Raw genomic sequence first — 20,503 nt, 5'->3', positions numbered from 1 at the left:
AAATCAGTGTGTGTTCAGCACATTTCCAGCACCAGCCACAGTTCCATTTCTACCAAATATAATACAGTTTTGGGGGGACGATAAGACAATCACACATCACGCTGGTCAGGACGATGGCCCCCTCTTAAGCTGCTGCTGCTGCTGCTGAGTCACTTCAGTCGTGTCCGACTCTCTGTGACCCCATAGACGGAAGCCCAGCAGGCTCCCCCGTCCCTGGGATTCTCCAGGCAAGAACACAGGAGTGGGTTGCCATTTCCTTCTCCAATGTGTGAAAGTGAAAAGTGAAAGTGAAGTCGTTCAGTCGTGTCCGACCCTTAGCGACCCCAAGGACTGCAGCCTACCAGGCTCTTCCATCCATGGGATTTTCTAGGCAATAGTACTGGAGTGGCTTGCCATTGCCTTCTCCACCCTCTTAAGCTACCGGTGAGAAAATCTGGGGTCACTCCATTATCAAGTCCTTACTTTTGAAATTCAATTTCTTCCCTGGACATCTATTTTCATGGACAGGAAAGTTGTTTGAGAAATACAGAAGGGCTTCAGCCATTCTTTTTTTCTTGTAGCTCCTCCACCCGCCCAACAGCATGCTTCTTCTTTTTGTTTTTTCCCAGGCAGAGGGTAATTTGTATAGTGGCTGAAATAAAAGCAGCTTAACAGATGAAATCCATGGTCAAAGCCTGTGGACATCATTGAGGAGTTAATGAAATTTCTGTGCCTGGAACAGATTATTAGGCAACAGCTGAGATTGGAAAAAAGATTAAGCTACTGAATTGCTGGCAGAACCAAGGGAAGGAGTCTAAAGTCAGCATTCATCATGCCTCATAGAAGATGAACAATTCGGGAAATAGAATTGGGTGATTTGTTCTGAGCTCTAAAGGCACTGTGCCTTGTCCTTCTCCGACCTAAATGGGTGGACATTGTTTCTCTTGCCCAGTGCATCCCGTCACTCCCCCTGCTCAAAACTCTGCAGAGCACCCAGTGCTCGTGTGTTCATATCCTAGCATTCTAGGGCCTCTAGGGGCCTCCCTGAAACCCCTGTCCACAGTATATCTATCTTACTGATTCACTACATAAATTATCATTTTGGGGTCATCAGGCCGTTTTTGCACAGGACGTTTTGCATAGACGTTCACTATGTTTTACTCACTGATCTCTATTTCCACATCTTTGTTTACAATATTGTCCCATCTAGAAATAATGCCTCCTCTATTTATATTTTGCTACAAGGTAAACAGTAAAGTTGAGATTTTTGCCTTAATTATAACAGGTAGAATTGTAAAAAGTAAAAGTGTTAGTTGCTTAGTCATGTCCAACTCTTTGTGACACCATGGACTCTAACCTGTTAGTCTCCTATGACCATGGGAATTCTCCAGGCAAGAATACTAGAGTGGGTAACCATCCCCTTCTCCAGGGGATCTTCCCAACTCAGGGATCAAACCCAGATCTCCCACATTGCAGGAAGATTCTTAGCCATCTGAGCCACCAGAGAAGCCCAGAATTGTTAAGAATACTTGCTTATGTGTTGCATTGCACATGCTTGTGTTGAAACACAGATTACTCAGAAATGTTTTCTGCTCACAAGGAAACTAGAGTTTTAAAAGAACAATGACATAATCAGAAAAAGTCATTTTTCAATGAACTACAATGTTTTAATAGCTTCCATTTATTGAGTGTTTACTAGGTTGTCAAGCATTATACTAAATGCCTTCCATGAACTACCATTTTTATTTGCTAAGTGTTTTGTGATGTAGGGTTGTGATTAGTCCCACTTTACAGATGAGTAGATGCTCAGGAAGATTGAGTAACTTGCCCAGTGTCAGCAAATAGCTAAGCAGAGGTACAAAGTGGAGTCTCCATGACATCAAACTGTGTATTCTTTCCAGCATGTCACGCAGAGGACTAATTTAAGTTTTAGTGTATAAAATGAGCTAGAGATAAGAGTCAGATTGAAAAAGGAGTAGAATTAAACTAAAATCCCAGAACATTCTGAGTGAGAGTTCATGAGAATATAGGTACGGGGGAGGCCTTTAGAATGGGTGCTGCTGCTGCTAAGTCACTTCAGTCATGTCTGACTCTGTGTGACCCCATAGACGGAAGCCCACCAGGCTCCCCCGTCCCTGGGATTCTCTAGGCAAGAACACTGGAGTGGGTTGCCATTTCCTTCTCCAATGTGTGAAAGTGAAAAGTGAAAGTGAAGTCGTTCAGTCGTGTCCAACCCTTAGCGACCCCACGGACTGCAGCCTACCAGGCTCCTCCATCCATGGGATTTTCTAGGCAAGAGTACTGGAGTGGCTTGCCATTGCCTTCTCCGTTAGAATGGGTAAACATGACTAATATGATAAAACACAGTGTTTTAGGATTATTACCTATTTGGGTGTAGGGTGCAAAGAGAGACATGTCAGAGATAACACTACGATGCAACCCCAGTTAATGAGAGTGCAGTCAGCCCTCTGTATCTCTGGTTTCTGCATCTACAGATTCGACCAACCAAGGATCAAAAATTATCAGAAAAATCATTCCAGAATGTTCCAAAAAGCAAAATTAGAATTTGCCACAGCCAGAAACTATTTACATAGCATTTACATTATATTTACAACTATTTACATAGCATTTACATTGTATTAGATATTATAAGCAATCTAGAGATGACTTAAAGTAAATGGGAAGATTGCATAAATCATATACAAATACTATGCCATTTTATATATGGGACATGAGCATCTGTGGATTTTGGTATCCATGGAGGTCCTGGAACCAGTCCCCCATGGATACCGAGGGATGATTGTATATGCAGAGAGAAGAAAATCTCTTTGGAAGAAATATTAGTTTCCCTGTAACATAAACTCACTGGCCCACACTTTCTTCTGGACAAAAGTCCTTCCAAGCCACTAAAAGACCAATAATACCCACAAGAGCCTTTAATTCTTTAAGCTAATAAGCATCAGTCACACTGCTTGTTTGTCACAGGTCAGGACCCTCCAGTCTCTTATTCCCACAAGATATCTGCTTCTTCTCTAAGGCAGAGGCAAGAAAGAATCAGAAGAGGTTTAGACGGAGTGGTTCCTCTTCCTTCAGTTCCAACCACAGTGGAGTAAAGTCAATTGGCCTGCACTTGATTTTTTATTTAACTTGTTTGTGCAGTAAAACGCTTTGGATGCAGATTAACTTTCCCCGCTCAATACCACCTAATTGATTCACCTACCTTGAAGCAGAAGCTTGCAAGGCTCTTTTGATAAATAGATTGAAAGGTTTTCTCTGCTTCATAACTGCCTCCGTAAGCAATACCTCAGCTCGGACAGAGAACCTAGGGTATTCTCTAGTGACACAAAGACACCCGCATTGGGGTTGGGGTGGGTGGCGATACATGTCTTCCTCCTCCACTAAAGGGACATTCATGTTGTCGGGTAACTATAAAGGTTATGGGAGAGCTGTTCCAGAGACAGTGCAGGGGATCCCAGTGTGTTGAGCAGAGGATGGGCTTTAAACTGTGTTTGCAAAAGCATACAATATGTTGTATATCCATCAGGAAAATCTTAAGAGATGGGTATTGCAATCCAAACTCTGGGCCTATAGGAACTGATGCACTGAGAAGTTAGGTAACTGGCCTATGATAGCACAGTTAGAAAATGCTGGAGGTCAAATTTTTTCCTCCTTCTCAACACAGACCCCCAGTACGCGCCTCTAAAAAAATGAAAGCCAATAGTTGTTAAATCAGGGAGTGTAAAACTGAGAACCGTGTCAACAACAAATTGTGACAGGATGGATGCTCAACAGCCAGGCTCAACTGCTCCTAGTTTGCTAGGAAACAGAGCTGACTGAAAGAAGACGGGGAGACTCTCCAGGGCCGTGTGACTGAAGCGTGGGACGTGGGATGGAGGGGCCTTTGATCGCTGCACAGAGCAGTTGTGCTCACAGAAAGAAAACCGGAGCCATCAGCTGCCAGCCCCGGCCCCAGGATCAGGCAGCGGCCTCGGGGCCTGTCTCCAGCACAAAGACAAACATCAGGTTTCCACTCTGCCCCTGACTGTGTGCTTCCTGTCTGATCACGGAATGGATGCGCCTCCTGCAAAGACAAAAGGCATCTTGCAGGCTGCGCGCAGTTGCTCTGCTCCTTCTCGGGCCGTCTCCTGTCTTTTCCTGCTGTGTTCCTTCCATAGTTGTCTGTACACTCAAACGTACATGTTGTGCTGCAGTAGCTCACGGGCCGCTGTGCGCACGGCATGGACCGAGAAAGCTGCACACACTGGGAACCTTCCCTTTGTTCCTTCTGCCATTTATCAACACTCATTTAACAGCACCGCTTGATACCCCATGCACTGTCATAGGAGTATAAAACATGACCTTTACCTTCAAGATGTTCACAGACTAGTGTGGATTGAAAAAAAAAAAAGCGAACAACCTTAAAGTTGAGAATTATCCTTTATTTGGTGGATAACCCTGAGAACTTAAGCCAGAAGACAGCCTCTCAGATAGTTCTGAGAAACTGCCCGGGAGAGGTAAGGGAGGAACCAGGCGATATAGGAGTTTTGCAACAAAAGCCAGGTAATTGGAATATCAAAAGATTACTGTTACATAAGGAAAACCAGACATCTCAAATGAATGAACTGAGCACTTTTCTGTGTATGGGAAGATGCAAGGGTCTGGGCTTACTGAAATCATTCCTTGATGTGCACCTTAGCAGTCCCCTCAGGGGCACAACTCGGGGCCTCTTCAGAAACTGATGACTTGATGGCCAGAGCATCCTTTGTCTACTGATTCTGGCAGGCAACCGTCTCAGTTCACACTAGTAAGAGAAGGAGACCTGATTATACTGGCCACAATGTTGTATAATACTGGAGATGATTGCAGCATTTCAGATGGTCTCACTGGAAAAGAGTCTGATGTTGGGAGGGATTGGGGGTAGGAGGAGACGGGGACGACAGAGAATGAGACTGCTGGATGGCATCACCAACTCGATAGACATGAGTTTGAGTGAACTCCGGGAGCTGGTGATGGACATGGAGGCCTGGCGTGCTGTGATTCATGGGGTCGCAAAGAGTCGGACAGGACTGAGCGACTGAACTGAACTGAACTGAAAGAAGAAAAATCCACAATGAATAATAGAGTTAGAAGAAAAAAGAACTTTAATAACAATAATATTGGGTTGACCAAAAAGTTTGTCCGGGTTTTTCTGTATGACATTATAGAAAAACATTTTGGCCAACCTGATATTTTTTCTAGGCATTGCTATTGAACTCTTTACAAGCCTTGGCAATAGAATAGGGAACAATTCAGACTAGACTCCTGCTCTGTTGGGGTGGGGGAGACACAGAATAAACAGGCACTCAAATATATAGGTGGAGAAGGCAATGACAACCCACTCCAGCATTCTTGCCTGGAGAATCCCAGGGATGGGGGAGCCTGGTGGGCTGCCGTCTATGGGGTCACACAGAGTCGGACATGACTGAAGCAACTTAGCAGCAGCAGCAGCAGCAGCAAATATATAGGATAATATCCAATAGCAATTCAGGCAACGAGAAAAATAAAACAGGATAATGGGGTATTGAGCCGTTCAAGAGTGAGAACAGCAATGAATGATACGGTCAGAAAAGCTCCCCTGAAAAATTGATATTTGAGTTAAGATTTAAATAAGAAAAGGAGGCAGAATAAAATTGACTATCGCATAGGAAAAGTCATGAGAAAAGACCTTGGGCGAAAAATATCTCATAATGATGCCTTAAATCCCACTACTGTTCTTTGACCTAGACTTAGCAGCAGCAGCAGCAGCAGAAAGGAAAACGCAACTCTCAGATCTCCTAGCACAAGGAGCAAAACAGACTGATGTTCCCAGCCACTGACCCAAGGATCCATCGTGCTTCCCATGGGCTGATCCCCACCAGTGACCGAGAGCAGTAAGGGCATTAAACAAGGTCCACGCTAGTAAGACACAGATTGATCAAATGGGCAACTGTGGCTCAAGGTCTTCCTGTTGACTGGGATGAAGCTTTCCTGGAACCACGCTGCAATTAAAACTCCTGCCACTCCTGTCTTCCTTTTCGTTTCCTTCTCCTTCCTCAGGAATCAGACATGTATCACAGTCTGAAGGCTGTCATCTCCTGCTCCCTCCACCAGAAAGCTCTTAATCATTCCTTCTAGACTTCTACTTCTCAGTGGACCCCAAAATCCATCGCTATGAGAAGGAGGTACCCAGTAGACCCCAGTAGAGATCCTGCCTTGTGGGAAATAAACTAGAAAAAGACAAGATGAGCATTAAAGACTGCAGTAAAATGTGTACAAAAGAAAAGCGATATGCATTTAAATGAAAAAATAATAATGCAAGTATCAGGGGAGAAGAATGATTCTTGTTCCAAGAGACTCAGTATGAAGTACAGTTCAGAATCAGGCAGCCCATGGTTAGGAATCAGGCAAAGGTCAGGGGCTCACAGTAGAGTCTTGACCTCAGAGTACAGTGGAAGAGTCAGTGCTAGAAACTGGCTTTATTAAGGTCAACTTCCCTAACGAATTGAAAGTGTTACTCTGAATATACTGCTTAAATACTTGAGAATTGGAATAGAATTCTGCCTAACATTTCTTGTACTCTTATTTTCAGCATGAAATTCTCCTGCAGCATCTTTTAGCCCACGTTCCCTGACTTTGCAACTTAAACACAGGAAGACCCGAAGTCTCCTTTAGGCTTCCCTCCAATTGATGCGTGGGGTTCAAGCAACTCTGAGAGTTGGCTGATGTTTGATGCTCAATATAGAAGACTTAAGAGACACTATAGGTCCGGATAGGTTGAATAATGCCCAAATTAGAAAAGTATTAAAATTAAAAAGTAGAGGTTGCATGCCATAACACAAAGTCTCCAGAGTAAAAGAAAACCCAAGATTTGAGGGATTTTTAAAAATTATTATCTTCCGGTTATTTCTTCCCTCTGAGGAACAACAGCAGATATAGGCTGCTTAGGTAATAGTGGCAAGGAAAGAACGGGTCAGGAAGAAGGAGCTGTACGGAAGAAGGGATTTATGTTTGGAAGAAGGACTTTGGTATTTGGACCAAGCTGCGAGCCGTTCAGAGTCTTGCTTCATGATGTCACAGTCATAATAGCATGAATAAAATAACTTCATATTTTGACAACCAGAATAATTTTTGTCTTTTCTGAATGATCTTCAAGGCACTGCAAGTTTGAGGCATCGGGTTAGGTTCTGATATCTGTAATTTACATGATAATGAGAAAACGACTGAGGACCCAAAGAAAACTCACCAGGCATGCAGGTATTCTATGGAGAACATGTTGAGAACACACAGGAAGATAATTACATTCAGGGCTCAGTTTGGAAGTGATGTACAGAGATCTAGGTAGCCAGTTCATACCGGGGTGAGATCCAGCAGAATCAAAAATGAGATTCTTATTTTCTAAGGCAAGTGCTTTGAATATCCCAGTATACGATACACTATAGAGAAAAGTGAAAGTGAAGTCGCTCAGTCGCATCCGACTCTTTGCGACCCCATGGCTTGTAGCCCATGGAATTTTCCAGGCAAGAGTACTGGCATGGGTTGCCATTTCTCCAGGGGATCTTCCTGATCCAGGGATCAAACCTGGGTCTCGCGCATTGCAGGCAGACACTTTACCTCTGAGCCACCAGAGAAGTTGCCGACAAAGGTCTGTCTAGTCAAAGCTATGGTTTTTCCAGTAGTCATGAATGGATGTGAAAGTTGGACCACAAAGAAAGCTGAGCGTCTAAGAATTGATGCTTTTGAACTGTGGTGTTGGAGAAGACTCTTGAGAGTCCCTTGGACTACAAGGAGATCAAACCAGTCAATCCTAAAGGAGATCAGTCTTGACTATTCATTGGAAGGACTGATACTGAAGCTGAAACTCTAATATTTTGGCCACCTGATGCAAAGAACTGACACTGCAAAAGACCCTGATGCTGGGAAAGATTGAGGGCAGGAGGAGAAGGAGATGACAGAGGATGAGATGGTTGGATGGCATCACCAAGTCGATGGACAGGAGTCTGAGCAAGCTCCAGGAGTTGGTGAGGGACAGGGAGGCCTGGCGTGCTGCAGTCCATGGGGTCGCAAAGAGCTGGACACGTCTGAGTGACTGAACTGACTGACTAATAGACAAGCTGTGATTACAATGACAACCTTAAACAAATAACAAGTTTATATGATGATAACCAAAGAAGAAAGTTAAAACAAAAGTAGAAATTAGTAAATACAAAAAGAACATAAGAGAGCAAGAAGGGAGTAAAAGTGATAGAAATTTCATGAAGGTATGAAAACTACCAAACTAACTGAGAAACATATCAAGCTAAAAGACTCTCTAAGTTCCAGGGAAAAGATAAGGCAACAGACCAATAACATGACATCACTTATGCAATATATCTAAAGTACATACTAATGATAACTGAAGCTGGATGAACACAGGTGGAATAAATAAGCGTATTATATACTCTCTGTCCCTCTGTTTTAACTCTTCCAGGGAGTTATTTCATTTTTCACTTGTATTATTCCCTTTTCCACTGAAAACCATGTGTTGGGAATACCTTTCTTTTTTCTCTTTGGCCATACCCCGTGGCTTATGGGATCTTAGTTCCCTGACCAGGGATTGAACTCACACTTCCTGCATTAGAAGGCAGAGTTTTAACCACTTTCTCAAGGTGTACAATTACATACTTGTTCTGGAAAGTTTCTTTACCTCTTTCTCATGAATGCTGAAGATAAGGGGAATTTTCCTTCAATCCCATATAGCTAGCATTTTCCTGACAATCTTCTGAGGCTTTATTCTTGTCTATTGTGTCCCAAAAGCTCTCCCTGAAGCATGGTTCCCTCTTAAGCAGTTCAACTTTCCTTCATGATTTACAGTGGTGACTTTTGGGTATTTTTTGTAAAAAATGGTACCCCACAACACACAGTATATGGCAAGTCCTTCCCAGGTGAACCACCAGATGCTGATTTCCAGTTCTCTTTGACTTCAACAGCAAAAACAGGTCATGAAGGTGATGGTTGTCTGATGGAGCACTGAGCTGAGAGGTTTGTGCAGTGTTCACCTTTTGCTACCAGTAAGAGGTAGGAGGTGCAATAAAACGCCAGACAGCAAAAAGAACTGTCAGCGTGTGCTAAAGTCTCAAGATTGTAAGAAAGTTCTGCAGAGCTGTAAAGTTCTTCTCAAATAACAAAACAGAGCTAAGGGCTGACCAAGTGAATGGTGCAATAACTGTGGATGCTTTTCTAGGGCGAATCTGTGAGGCATTGTTATACTATGGCAGTGATTATGTTGTGATTGTTACTGATTGGTTTAGTGTTGTTTTGAGTCCTTTTGTGCCTTCAAGTGAGACAACAGAGGTTCTAGTATTTGAATGTGTGCTGCCAAACACAAATGTTCCTCACCACTGCTGTGTGGATTTAAGCAGAACATCATAACTGTCATTCATATATGCAGGAAGATACATGCATGGCTGAAGGTTTGCAAATGACATTTCCAGATCAAGGAAACTTGAAAACAGGAAAACTGAGCATGTTTTTACTACTAGAGGCTTTGTGGGTGAAAGGCTGTAATAGACAATTTACATAATTGGAAAGAATTCTGAAAATATGACGGAATCTCTGAAAGAGAGCCCTGAGATCAAATGGCAGAGTCTACTTGGGAGATACGAAGGTGAGTGGTGGTAACCATGCTCTGTGCGCAGTGCACTAAATATTTCTAGGGATTGCCAGTAGTAAAGAATCCACCTGCAATGGCAGGGGATGAAGAGGGGACATGAGTTCAATCCCTAGGTCGGGAAGATACCAGAGAGAAAGAAATGGCAATCTACCCCGTTATTTTGCCTGGAAAATTTCATGGATAAAGGAGCCTGGCAGGCTACAATCCATGGGATTGCAAAGACTCAGACACAACTGAGCATGCACACACACACAAAATTTCTAAGAGAACTTGCATTTGTCCCAATACTTTTATGACCTTTCCACAAACGTATATTACCAGGTGGTCATTAAATTAGACTGTTATAGTCATGGTATCACCGTGAGAAACTGCACGTTTCATCCTACTTCATTCTGTAGTGTGTCCTCCCCTCAGGCTTGTTCCCAGACAATAGCTCAGTGTGAATATTTGGTTCCAGCCAGACTCACCTTCAGACTGGCAATACCACCTTCTCATACACTTAAGACACCAAGTTAAGACATCACATAAATCATTACTAATCCTCAAAACAGCCACACGTGTGGGTAGTGTTTTATTTTCACAATTTTATAAGCAGAAAAGCTAAGACACAGAGAAGTTACACACCAAAGTTCACATGGATAATAAGTCATAAAACTTGAACTCAGAAAGGTACATAGTCAAAACTCTGCACTTTTTCCTTTTCACTAGCTTGTGGGTCTCTCATTCCACAGATCTTATTTTCAAAGGGATAATAGGTTTGTTTGCACATTATGATTTAACTTTAGATTCCTGATCATTTTCCTCAGGAGTTTCCAGAGAAATAATAATTTTCCAGGTCTAGGGGATGGAGAGAGATGGCTGATTGCGTAAGGGCCTCAGTCTGAAAGGGACTGGGGAATTGAGCAGTTTATTTAGTTCCCCTGCACATATGGGGGCATTCTAGTTACTGGAATTAGTATAAGGTGAAGGGTCACTAAGTTGCGAGAAAGAATTTTAAGTAGAATAATTGATGCATATATAGGAAGAAAGGGGTTTCCCAGGTGGCACTAGCAGTAAAGAACCTGCCTGCCAATGCAGGAGACCCAAGAGGTGCAGGTTCAATCCCTGGGTCGGGAAGATCTCCCAGAGAAGGGCACAGCAACCCACTCCAGTATTCTTGCCTGGAAAATTCCATGGACAGAGGAGCCTGGCGGGCTACAGTCCATACAGTCACAGAGAGTCAGAAACAACGGAAGCAACTTAGCACGCTTGCATGCATGCTTATGGAGAAATAATGTCGTAGCCTACACAGAGGCTGACTACGCTTACCACGACAGAGGTCAGGTATGCCTTCTACTAAGGCACGTATGTAATGTTAGGACAACAGTGCAGTGAACTGGGGTCTGTGCTTGATTCTTCAATCCTGTTTAAAAAAAAAAAAATGCCAGTCAAGCATGTTTGGCATTTTGTTGAAAACATTTTGCAAACCTCCCGATAAAGAATATGGTGATAAAGACACTTAAATTGAGGTTTGTTTTCTCAGAAGAAATCTGAAGATGGGAGAAGGGGACATTTAGAAAGAGGGATTCAAACAGAAGCATCATGACAATTGAGTTCCTGCAAAGATGGGAAGGCCAGAATAGGCCTCCGGGGGAAGATTCTGGAGCTTTTCCAACACCATTCCTTTCTCTAGCCATCAAGTGATGGAGATTTGTTGAACATGACACCTGGCTGCTCTGCATTATGGATTTGAATAGAGAGACAAAAGAGAGAGCTAATTGTTCTCCATGCATTCAAGTTTAATTTGGCGCACTTTTAATTAGGGCTCTGATGGGACTGGGAAACATTTCCTTCTGCACAGGCAGCTCCTGACAGCAGGTGACTGTGTCGAGGAAAGGGATTACTACAGAAGCCACTCAGGTCACGTTGGTATCAGCATGGCAGTTACACAGGATGTACTGGGAAATGTCAGTCCCGATGTCAACAGTGACCCATTCAAGATGAAAAGCACTCAGCAGGGTGTGATGCCTCAGGGCTTAGCCAACATATAAAAGGCAGCTAGGTTCAGAACGGGTAGAGGAGAGACACACATGAAATTAAAAGACGCTTACTCCTTGGAAGGAAAATTATGACCAACCTAGACAGCATATTAAAGAACAGAAACATTACTTTGCCAACCAAGGTCTGTCTGGTCAAGGATTTGGTTTTTGCAGTGGTCATGTATGGATGTGAGAGTTAGACTGTAAAGAAAGCTGATCACTGAAGAATTGGTGCTTTTGAACTGTGGTGCTGGAGAAGACTCTTGAGAGTCCCTTATACTGCAAGGAGATCCAACCAGTCCATTCTGAAGGAGATCAGTCCTGGGTGTTCATTGGAGGGACTGATGCTAAAGCTGAAACTCCAATCCTTTGGCCACCTCATGCGACGAGTTGACTCACTGGAAAAGACTCTGATGCTGGGAGGGATTGGGGGCGGGAGGAGACAGGGACGACGGAGAATGAGATGGCTGGATGGCATCACCGGCTCGATGGACATGAGTCTGAGTGAACTCCGGGAGTTGGTGATGGACAGGGAGGCCTGGTGTGCTGTGATTCATGGGGTCGCGGAGAGTCGCACACAACTGAGCGACTGAACTGAACTGAACTGAAAGAAGAAGAAAAGATAACTTTTATTGAGCAACTTTTATGTGGCAAAGGAATGTGGAGCCCTAGACTCAGTTCTTTCAGCACTCACAGTCACCATGCCTGCTTTACACCCTTTTACAAATGTGCCAGTTAATGTCTAGTCGTGACAAGTAACTTCCCCAGTGGTGTCACACTCAGTGCTGTGTCCTTCCCCACGAGGTCCATATCCCAATTATTTTATTATCCTCTCAGTTCCCCATCCCAACCCTTAGCACACCCCATCCTTCCTGGCCTTTATAGTAATCATAAGGCTCCATTGTCACTTACAGAGAAAAAATGAGTACGTGTGAGTTTGGAGTGTGAGTTATCAATGCCATTTCTTTGGAGATAATAATTTTGCAATAATTCAATTGATTTTCGCATTTAATGTTTTGATTCGATTTATCATGTACTTACAAAGCAGTGCTGGTAAATAAGACAAGCTCCTTCTCTAGTAGCTAACAACCTAAGATACGTGTTATCTTAACAGATTTGTGGAATAGCCACAAGTATGTCTTATCCAGCTCTTTTCCCCCTAGTTGAAATGGTCTTGCCCAAATATGAATTAATAAATAGTAGTTTAAAACTAAGTAGGTGATACACAAAAGTATTAAATTGTAATCTGGGCATTATGACTTTCAAATGTCATGTTAAAGCAGTTCCCATTGGTGAAGATTTTGATCAGAGTGTGCTTATTCATTAAAAAAAAAAAATAGCTATCTCATTTCTCATAATGTATGCAGAATCGCCAGTGGCATAGTCCAGTGCATCACTTAGGTATGCAGGTGTTCAGCTTTAAGACCCAACACTCTTATTGGTACATCTGTCTCCACACCTCTGTCAATGTCTTGAATGTTTTCCTACAAGGAAAAAGAAAGCAGCCTGAATGAGTTCTCTCTTTCTCTGAAATGCAACAGGGAAAGCTGCTAAACTCCTTCTCTATCGTCATGTCCAGTAGTCTCGACTACTTTAATAGCTCCCTAACCTGGGTTCCTGTTTTTAATCCTTGCTCCCCTTCAGACTAATCTCTTTTCAGAAGAACAAATATTACATTTAAATATTTTTCATGTAAAACAAAATAGATGCAAACCAACTCCCCCCTCCCCCACCCTCCCCAAAAAAACAAAGATTAAGGGATAATTGTAAGGCAAACACTTTTATAACTACTACCAAAGACATAAATAGAACTTTGCCATCCACCTTTGCCATCCTCCTTTTCTGAGTCTGGCTGTTGCTAACTCAAATAAATCGTTCAACCAAAAGCAACCACTCTTCTGAATTTTACAGAAACCTCTTATGTGTGTTTGTGTGTTTAATATTTTCTCATTATATTTCCTTGCTTAGTCTTGCCTATACTCTATAATCACACAACCATCTACTCTTTTTTTTTCCCCCTTACAGTTTACCTATTCAATCACCCAAGGAAGTTAACTTGTAGAACTCCCCACAGTCTGGCTTTTGTTGACCACATATCCATGTTACAGGTCACCCATTCTTTCACCCTTCACTTTGGCAGCTGGATCCACACACAATCCAGGTCACGTTCATTTTCAGTTCCTGTGGCAGAACTAGAAGACGTGATGTGTACTCTCATCAGGAGGGGGCAGCACTCTTACCATCCTCTCTCTTCCTGGGAACTTCTCAGCGGTTACCGCTCAGTGTCTAGATCCCTACAAGCACCGTCACTGCTGCTGCTAAATCGTCTCAGTCGTGTCCGACCCTGTGCGACCCCATAGACGGCAGCCCACCAGGCTCCGCCGTCCCTGGGATTCTCCAGGCAAGAACACTGGAGTGGGTGCCATTTCCTTCTCTAATGCATGAAAGTGAAAAGTGAAAGTGCAGTTGCTTCAGTCGTGTCCGACTCTTAGCGACCTCATGGAATGCAGCCTACCAGGCTCCTCCATCCATGGGATTTTCCAGGCAAGAGTACTGGAGTGGGGTGCCATTGCCTTCTCCGTTACATGCACTGCTGCTGCTGCTGCTAAGTCACTTCAGTCGTGTCCGACTCTGTGTGACCCCATAGACGGAAGCCCACCAGGCTCCCCCGTCCCTAGGATTCTCCAGGCAGGAACACTGGAGTGGGTTGCCATTTCCTTCTCCAATGTGTGAAAGTGAAAAGCGAAAGTGAAGTCGCTCAGTCGTGTCCGACCCTTAGCGACCCCACGGACTGCAGCCTACCAGGCTCCTCCGTCCATGGGATTTTTCAGGCAAGAGTACCGCAGTGGCTTGCCATTGCCTTCTCCAGTTACATGCACTAGGAGCTTCCAAATGTTAATATTAAAATTATTTCATTTCTATCTTTATTTAATAGTTGGTGTACTTTTGTAAAGAGATGCTTCCTTGTTCACTGTGTGCTTAGCCATTGGTAGAGTTCTTAGGGGAACTATAGAGATAAGATAAATATTTGAATTTTTCCCTTTAATTAATAGTTTTTTACATAAAGATTTGGTGCCCTATTATGGCCGGATTTGACCAATTACATTTTGCTATTGTTTGGTTTCGTTTTAAATATCACCTGTACTAGAAACTGTTACAAGCTTTGTTGGTTACATTTTGGACCTTTGTAATAATTGTTAATCTGTATAACAGAGTGCTTCTCTGTTACTTTTGACTTATGTTGTTAGAAATAAGAGTATACCTTGCATATTTAGAATGAATTTCTGTCCATCTCTGCACTAAAAATTTCAGACTTTTATAAGCTCTAAAGTGCTATACAGAAACGTTGCTTAGGGGAGGAAGGTGGAAGTGTATTTATGTTGGCGTGTAAGCATGCATGGAAGCCTCGCAGCACCAGGACTTGGCCCTGTTCTTAGAACAGCCCGTCCATTCTCTACCTGTCTAGCTTCAAGAGTTCAGCTGAGGCCAGGAGCTACTTTGGAGTGCTGGCTGCAGGATTAAGCCAATGCTTATGCAACTTGACTCAGTCCTTAATGGCCATTTCTTCTAAAAATTTTCTTTTGTGTGTGGGGAGGCTGTGGGACTTGGGATAGAGTTGAATTTGAGGTTTAAACTAGAATTAAGATGATGTGGTCTTCTTGCTTTCTGTTTAGACAGGCTTGCAGACCAGTTGAATTTATATGGAGGCCAGACCAGAGAGTAACAGTTGATGACTTGTGTACAGACAAACATTTATCCAGGTTGCATTATCTAAATTGGTTTGTTAAAGCTCCAGGTTACATTCTTACACAAAGAAAAACATTCAGTAAACATGAGGCAAGTTTAGGGAAACTTAATAAAAAGAAACCTGTCTTACACTCTTAAAAAAATAAATATCACCTGTAACTCCTGGATTTAAACATATTTGATAGTTGTCAATTACTTGCAATACTTTTCACTTTGAAGCTCAGTTGTCTCACGTTTGGCAATGAGAGCCTACTTGTGATGAGCTGTGAGCCTGTTTGACGTCAGTGTCTTTGACTGCTTCATGGATACCTGGAATGGCCAGGTGTTCTAGGTTCATCTGGAAAATTTCCTGCCCCAGACTTTCTTACTATATATTTTTAGGGACTTCTCTGGTGGTCAGTGGTTAAGAATCTGCCTTCCCATGGTGGGTGCAGGTTTGACCCCTGGTTGGGGAACTAAGATCCCACATGCCGTAGGGCAACTGTCCTCACATACTACCTAGATCTCAAGTGCCCAGCTGAGGCCTGAGACAGCCAAAAAGGAAATAAATATTTTGAATGAAATGTGATATTTCAAGACCACAACCAGTACTTTCTCTGTGCTCATCATGAACAGTCTGGTCATTGGTAATATCTTTTCTTTAGATAGAAACTGAAGGAAAAAAGAAGATATAGGTATATATATAAAGACGTTGGTATATATAGACATGGATAAAAAATGCTGCTAGTATTTACAATCTTATTTTAGAACTATAGGCCTTTTTGTTTCTCTGCTTGCTTCATTTTAAAAGCTTAACTTCTTCTTTATGGCACCTTCATCACTCCTTTTGCACAGCAAGAATCGTGATCCTTAAGGATTTATAAAACAACATAATTAAAATAGTTCATTTACTCTCACTTACTTTATCCTGTGTGATCCATATAATGTTCTTCAAGTATCAATACCACCATGACTAAGGGTTAAAAAAAGTCACATTTTTTCCTCTTCACTTCTACCTCCTCAGTTTTTATTGTTATACTCTCACTGTCTGAGTATACAGCTATTATATACTGCAGTCCATTATTCTAAACCTCATATAATTTTAAGTCTATAAGTAACTGCAGCTGACTCTTGAATAGAGTGGAGGTAAGGGCCTCTGACCCGCCACGTAGTTGAAAATCTTCCAATCAACCCTCCCTTATCCAGGTTCGGCATCTGTGGATTCAACCAACTATAGATTGTATATTTCTACAGTATGTACTAATTGAAAAAAAAATCCACATAAAGTGGAACTGCACTGTTGAAAACCACGTCATTCAAACATGAACTGTATATGTTTTATGCTCTACACCAGTACTTACACCAATGTGTTTCCAATTATTTTGGGTCTCAGAAGTTCACTCTCTAGCAGATTCCTTAAGAAGAGCTCAACAGAACAGCATTTACTTGGTTCTTGCATCTTGATAACAGTTTGCATTCTTTACATGTGAGAGTCAGTTTTGCTGGATAACAATTCTTAACTCACTTTTTCTATCTTCAAATACTAAATATTACCCCATTTTCTTCTGAAGTAAAGCATTACTGTTGGAAGTCTGAATATGACTTTTTTTCTCTTATTGACCACTTGATGTCTTTGTCTAGATATTCAAAGATTTTTTTTAATTTAAAGTCTACTAATTTTACAATACATCTTGGCATGGTCTCCTTTGGACAGTATACTCAAGTATGTAATTGCTGGTGAATAATTCAGCACTGATTACCTGGTCAAGCTCTGTTAGTTTTGACATAGACCTCTTCTTGTCTTCCTTCATTTGACCAAAATACCTTCAGTTGCTATTCTCACACTGGCCTGTTGTGTTTCTAATGAATATCTGTCAACTATTTTGGGTTTTGGTTCTCTGTTGCTTCCCGTTTTCTGCCACACAAATGTTGATATTATAAAGGTATTATACAGATTCTGGCAATTTGCTTACAGACTGGTGCTCCTGGGAATATCTTCTCATTTAGTTTTGTTGAAAATACAGTTCAATGATTTCTGTTTTCCCATCTAGTTTCTTTGTTTTAGGTGATGCTGCTGCTAAGTCACTTCAGTTGTGTCCGACTCTGTGCGACCCCATCCCTGGAATTCTCCAGGCAAGAACACTGGAGTGGGTTGCCATTTCCTTTTCCAATGCATGAAAGTGAAAAGTGAAAGCGAAATCTCTCAGTCGTGTCCCACTCGTAGTGACCCCAGGGACCGCAGTCCACCAGGCTCCTCCGTCCATGGGGTTTTCCAGCAAGAGCACTGGAGTGGGGTTTAGGTGATGACTGAAGAGAATGAAAGACTCTGCTACCACTACCTTCTTAGAATCCTCCGTGACCTCTCAATCAATTTACAATAAAATTACAATTTACTGACCTAGCCTATGAATTTATTATGTCTACTCTTTACATGTATGACCTTATCTCTTCCACTCTCCTTCCTTATGAGGTTCTGGGACTTTCTCCTCTAGACACTTTGCATTCTCCTTGTATGTTCTTCTTTCTGATTTTAATGTTTGCTCCTCTTATTTTTTAAAATTTCAGCTTAAATGTCTAAGAGATCCTCTCCATCTTTACAACCTAAAAAAGACACCATAAGTCACTGTCTATGACATTACCTACAGTGATTATTTACTTAGCACTAATATTGCTTTATTTTGTGTATTCATTTCTGTATCAATTCAAGAATCAGTAGACTATAGCCTGAAAGTCAAATCTGGCTGGCTACCAGGTTTTATAAATAAATCTTTATTGGAACACAGCCATTTTTTTTTTCTATGACAGCTTTTGCACTATAGTGGTTGCATGAGAGACCATATGACTCAAAGAACATAAACTATTGGTCATTTACAGAAAAGAGTTCTCCAACTTTCTTGTTAGTACAAGAAATGTAGTACATTCCCACTAGAATGTAACTTCAATAGTAACTTGAGCATTGTCTGTATTTTTACTCCTTTATCCTCCTTGACAAGAGGAGTAGCTAGCATACAGTAAAGAAAGAAAGAAAGAAAGCGAAGTTGCTCAGTCGTGTCCAACTCTTTAGGACACAATGGACTGTAGCCTACAAGCGTCCTCCATCCATGGGATATTCCAGGCAAGAGTACTGGAGTGGGGTGCAATTTCCTTCTCTAGGGGACCTTCCTGACCCAGGGATTGAACCCCGGTGTCCCACATTGCAGACAGACGCTTTACTGTCTGAGCCACCAGGAAAGCCCAGCATATAGCAAGCTTCCTTTAAATATTTGTGACCAAATAAGCACTGATTTTAAATTGTTAGCATCATCTTTGCTGTTCAGTTTCTCAGTTGTGTCCAACTTTTTGTGACCCCGTGGCTGCAGCACGCCAGGCTTCCCTATCCATCACCAACTCCCAAAGATTGCTCAGACTCATGTCCATCAAGTCAGTGATGCCACTAACCATCTCATCCTCTGTCGCCCCTTCTCCTCTCGCCTTCAATCTTTCCCAGCATCAGGGTCTTTTCCAATGAGTCTATTCTTCACCATCAGGTGGCCAAAGTATTGGAGCTTCAGCTTCAGCATCAGTCCTTCCAATGAATATTCAGGACTGATTTCCCTTAGGGTTGACTGGTTTGATCTCCTTGCAGTCCAAGGGACTCTCAAGAGTCTTCTCCAGCACCGCAGTTCAAAAGCATCAATTCTTCAGTGCTCAGCCTGCTTTATGGTCCAACTCTCACATCCATACATGACTACTGGAAAAAAACTATAGCTTTGATCATATAGAACTTTGTTGGCAAAGTAATGTCTCTTCTTTTTAATATTCTGTCTAGGTTTGTCATAACTTTTCTTCCAAGGAGCAAGTGTCTTTTAATTTCATAGCTGTAGTCACCATCTGCAGTGATTTTTCAGTTCAGTTCAGTCGCTCAGTCATGTCTGACTCTTTGCGACCCCATGAATCACAGCACGCCAGGCCTCCCTGGCCATCACCAACTCCCAGAGTTCACTCAAACTCATGTCCATCAAGTCGGTGATGCCATCCAGCCATCTCACTCTCTGTCGTCCCCTTCTCCTGCCCCCAATCTTTCCCAGCATCAGAGTCTTTTCCAGTGAGTCAACTCGTCGCATGAGGTGGCCAAAGTATTGGAGTTTCAGCTTTAGCATCAGTCCTTCCAATGAACACCCAGGATTGATCTCCTTTAGAATGAACTGGTTGGATCTCCTTGCAGTCCAAGGGACTCTCAAGAGTCTTCTCCAACACCACAGTTCAAAAGCATCAATTTTTTGGTGATCAGCTTTCTTCACAGTCCAACTCTCACATCCATACATGACCACGGGAAAAACCATAGCCTTGACTAGATGGAACTTTGTTGGCAAAGTAATGTCTCTGTTTCTTAAAATACTATCTAGGTTGGAGCCCCCCAAAATAAAGCCGGTCACAATTTCCATTGAAGTGATGGGAACGGATGCCAAAATCTTTGTTTTTTGAATGTTGAGTTTTAAGCCAGCTTTTTCACTCTCCTCTTTCACTTTCAACAAGAGACTCTTTAGTTCCTCTTTGCTTTCTGCCATGTGGGTGTTTCCATGTGCATATCTGAGGTTATTGATATTTCTCCGGGCAATCCTGATTCCAGCTTGTGCTTCCTCCAGTCCAGCGTTCCTCATGATGTACTCTGCATGTAAGTTAAATAAGCAGGGTGACAATATACAACCTTGATGTACTCCTTCCCCAATTTGAAACCAGTCTGTTGTTCCATGTCTGGCTCTAACTGTTCCTTTTGACCTGCATACAGGTTTCACAGGAGGCAGGTCAGGCGGTCTGGTACTTCCATCTCTTTAGGAATTTTCCACAGTTTGTTGTATCCACACAGTCAAAGGCTTTAGCGTAGTCGATGAAGCAAAAGTAGATGTTTGTCTGGAATTCTCTTGCTGTTTCTTTGATCCAACAGATGTTGGCAGTTGATCTCTTGTTCCTCTGCCTTTTTTAAATCCAGCTTGAACATCTGGAATTTCTCAGTTCACATACTTGTTGAAGCCTAGCTTCGAGAATTTTGAGCATTGCTTTGCTAGCATGTGAAACAAGTGCAGTTGTGTGGTAGTTGGAACATTCTTTGGCATTGCTCTTCTTTGAGATTGGA

Source organism: Moschus berezovskii, chromosome 7 (assembly GCF_049115385.1).
Source record: "Moschus berezovskii isolate FMDL1 chromosome 7, NW_MosBer_1.0, whole genome shotgun sequence".
Classification (NCBI taxonomy): domain Eukaryota; kingdom Metazoa; phylum Chordata; class Mammalia; order Artiodactyla; family Moschidae; genus Moschus; species Moschus berezovskii.
Note: the sequence above shows the minus strand (reverse complement) of the source record.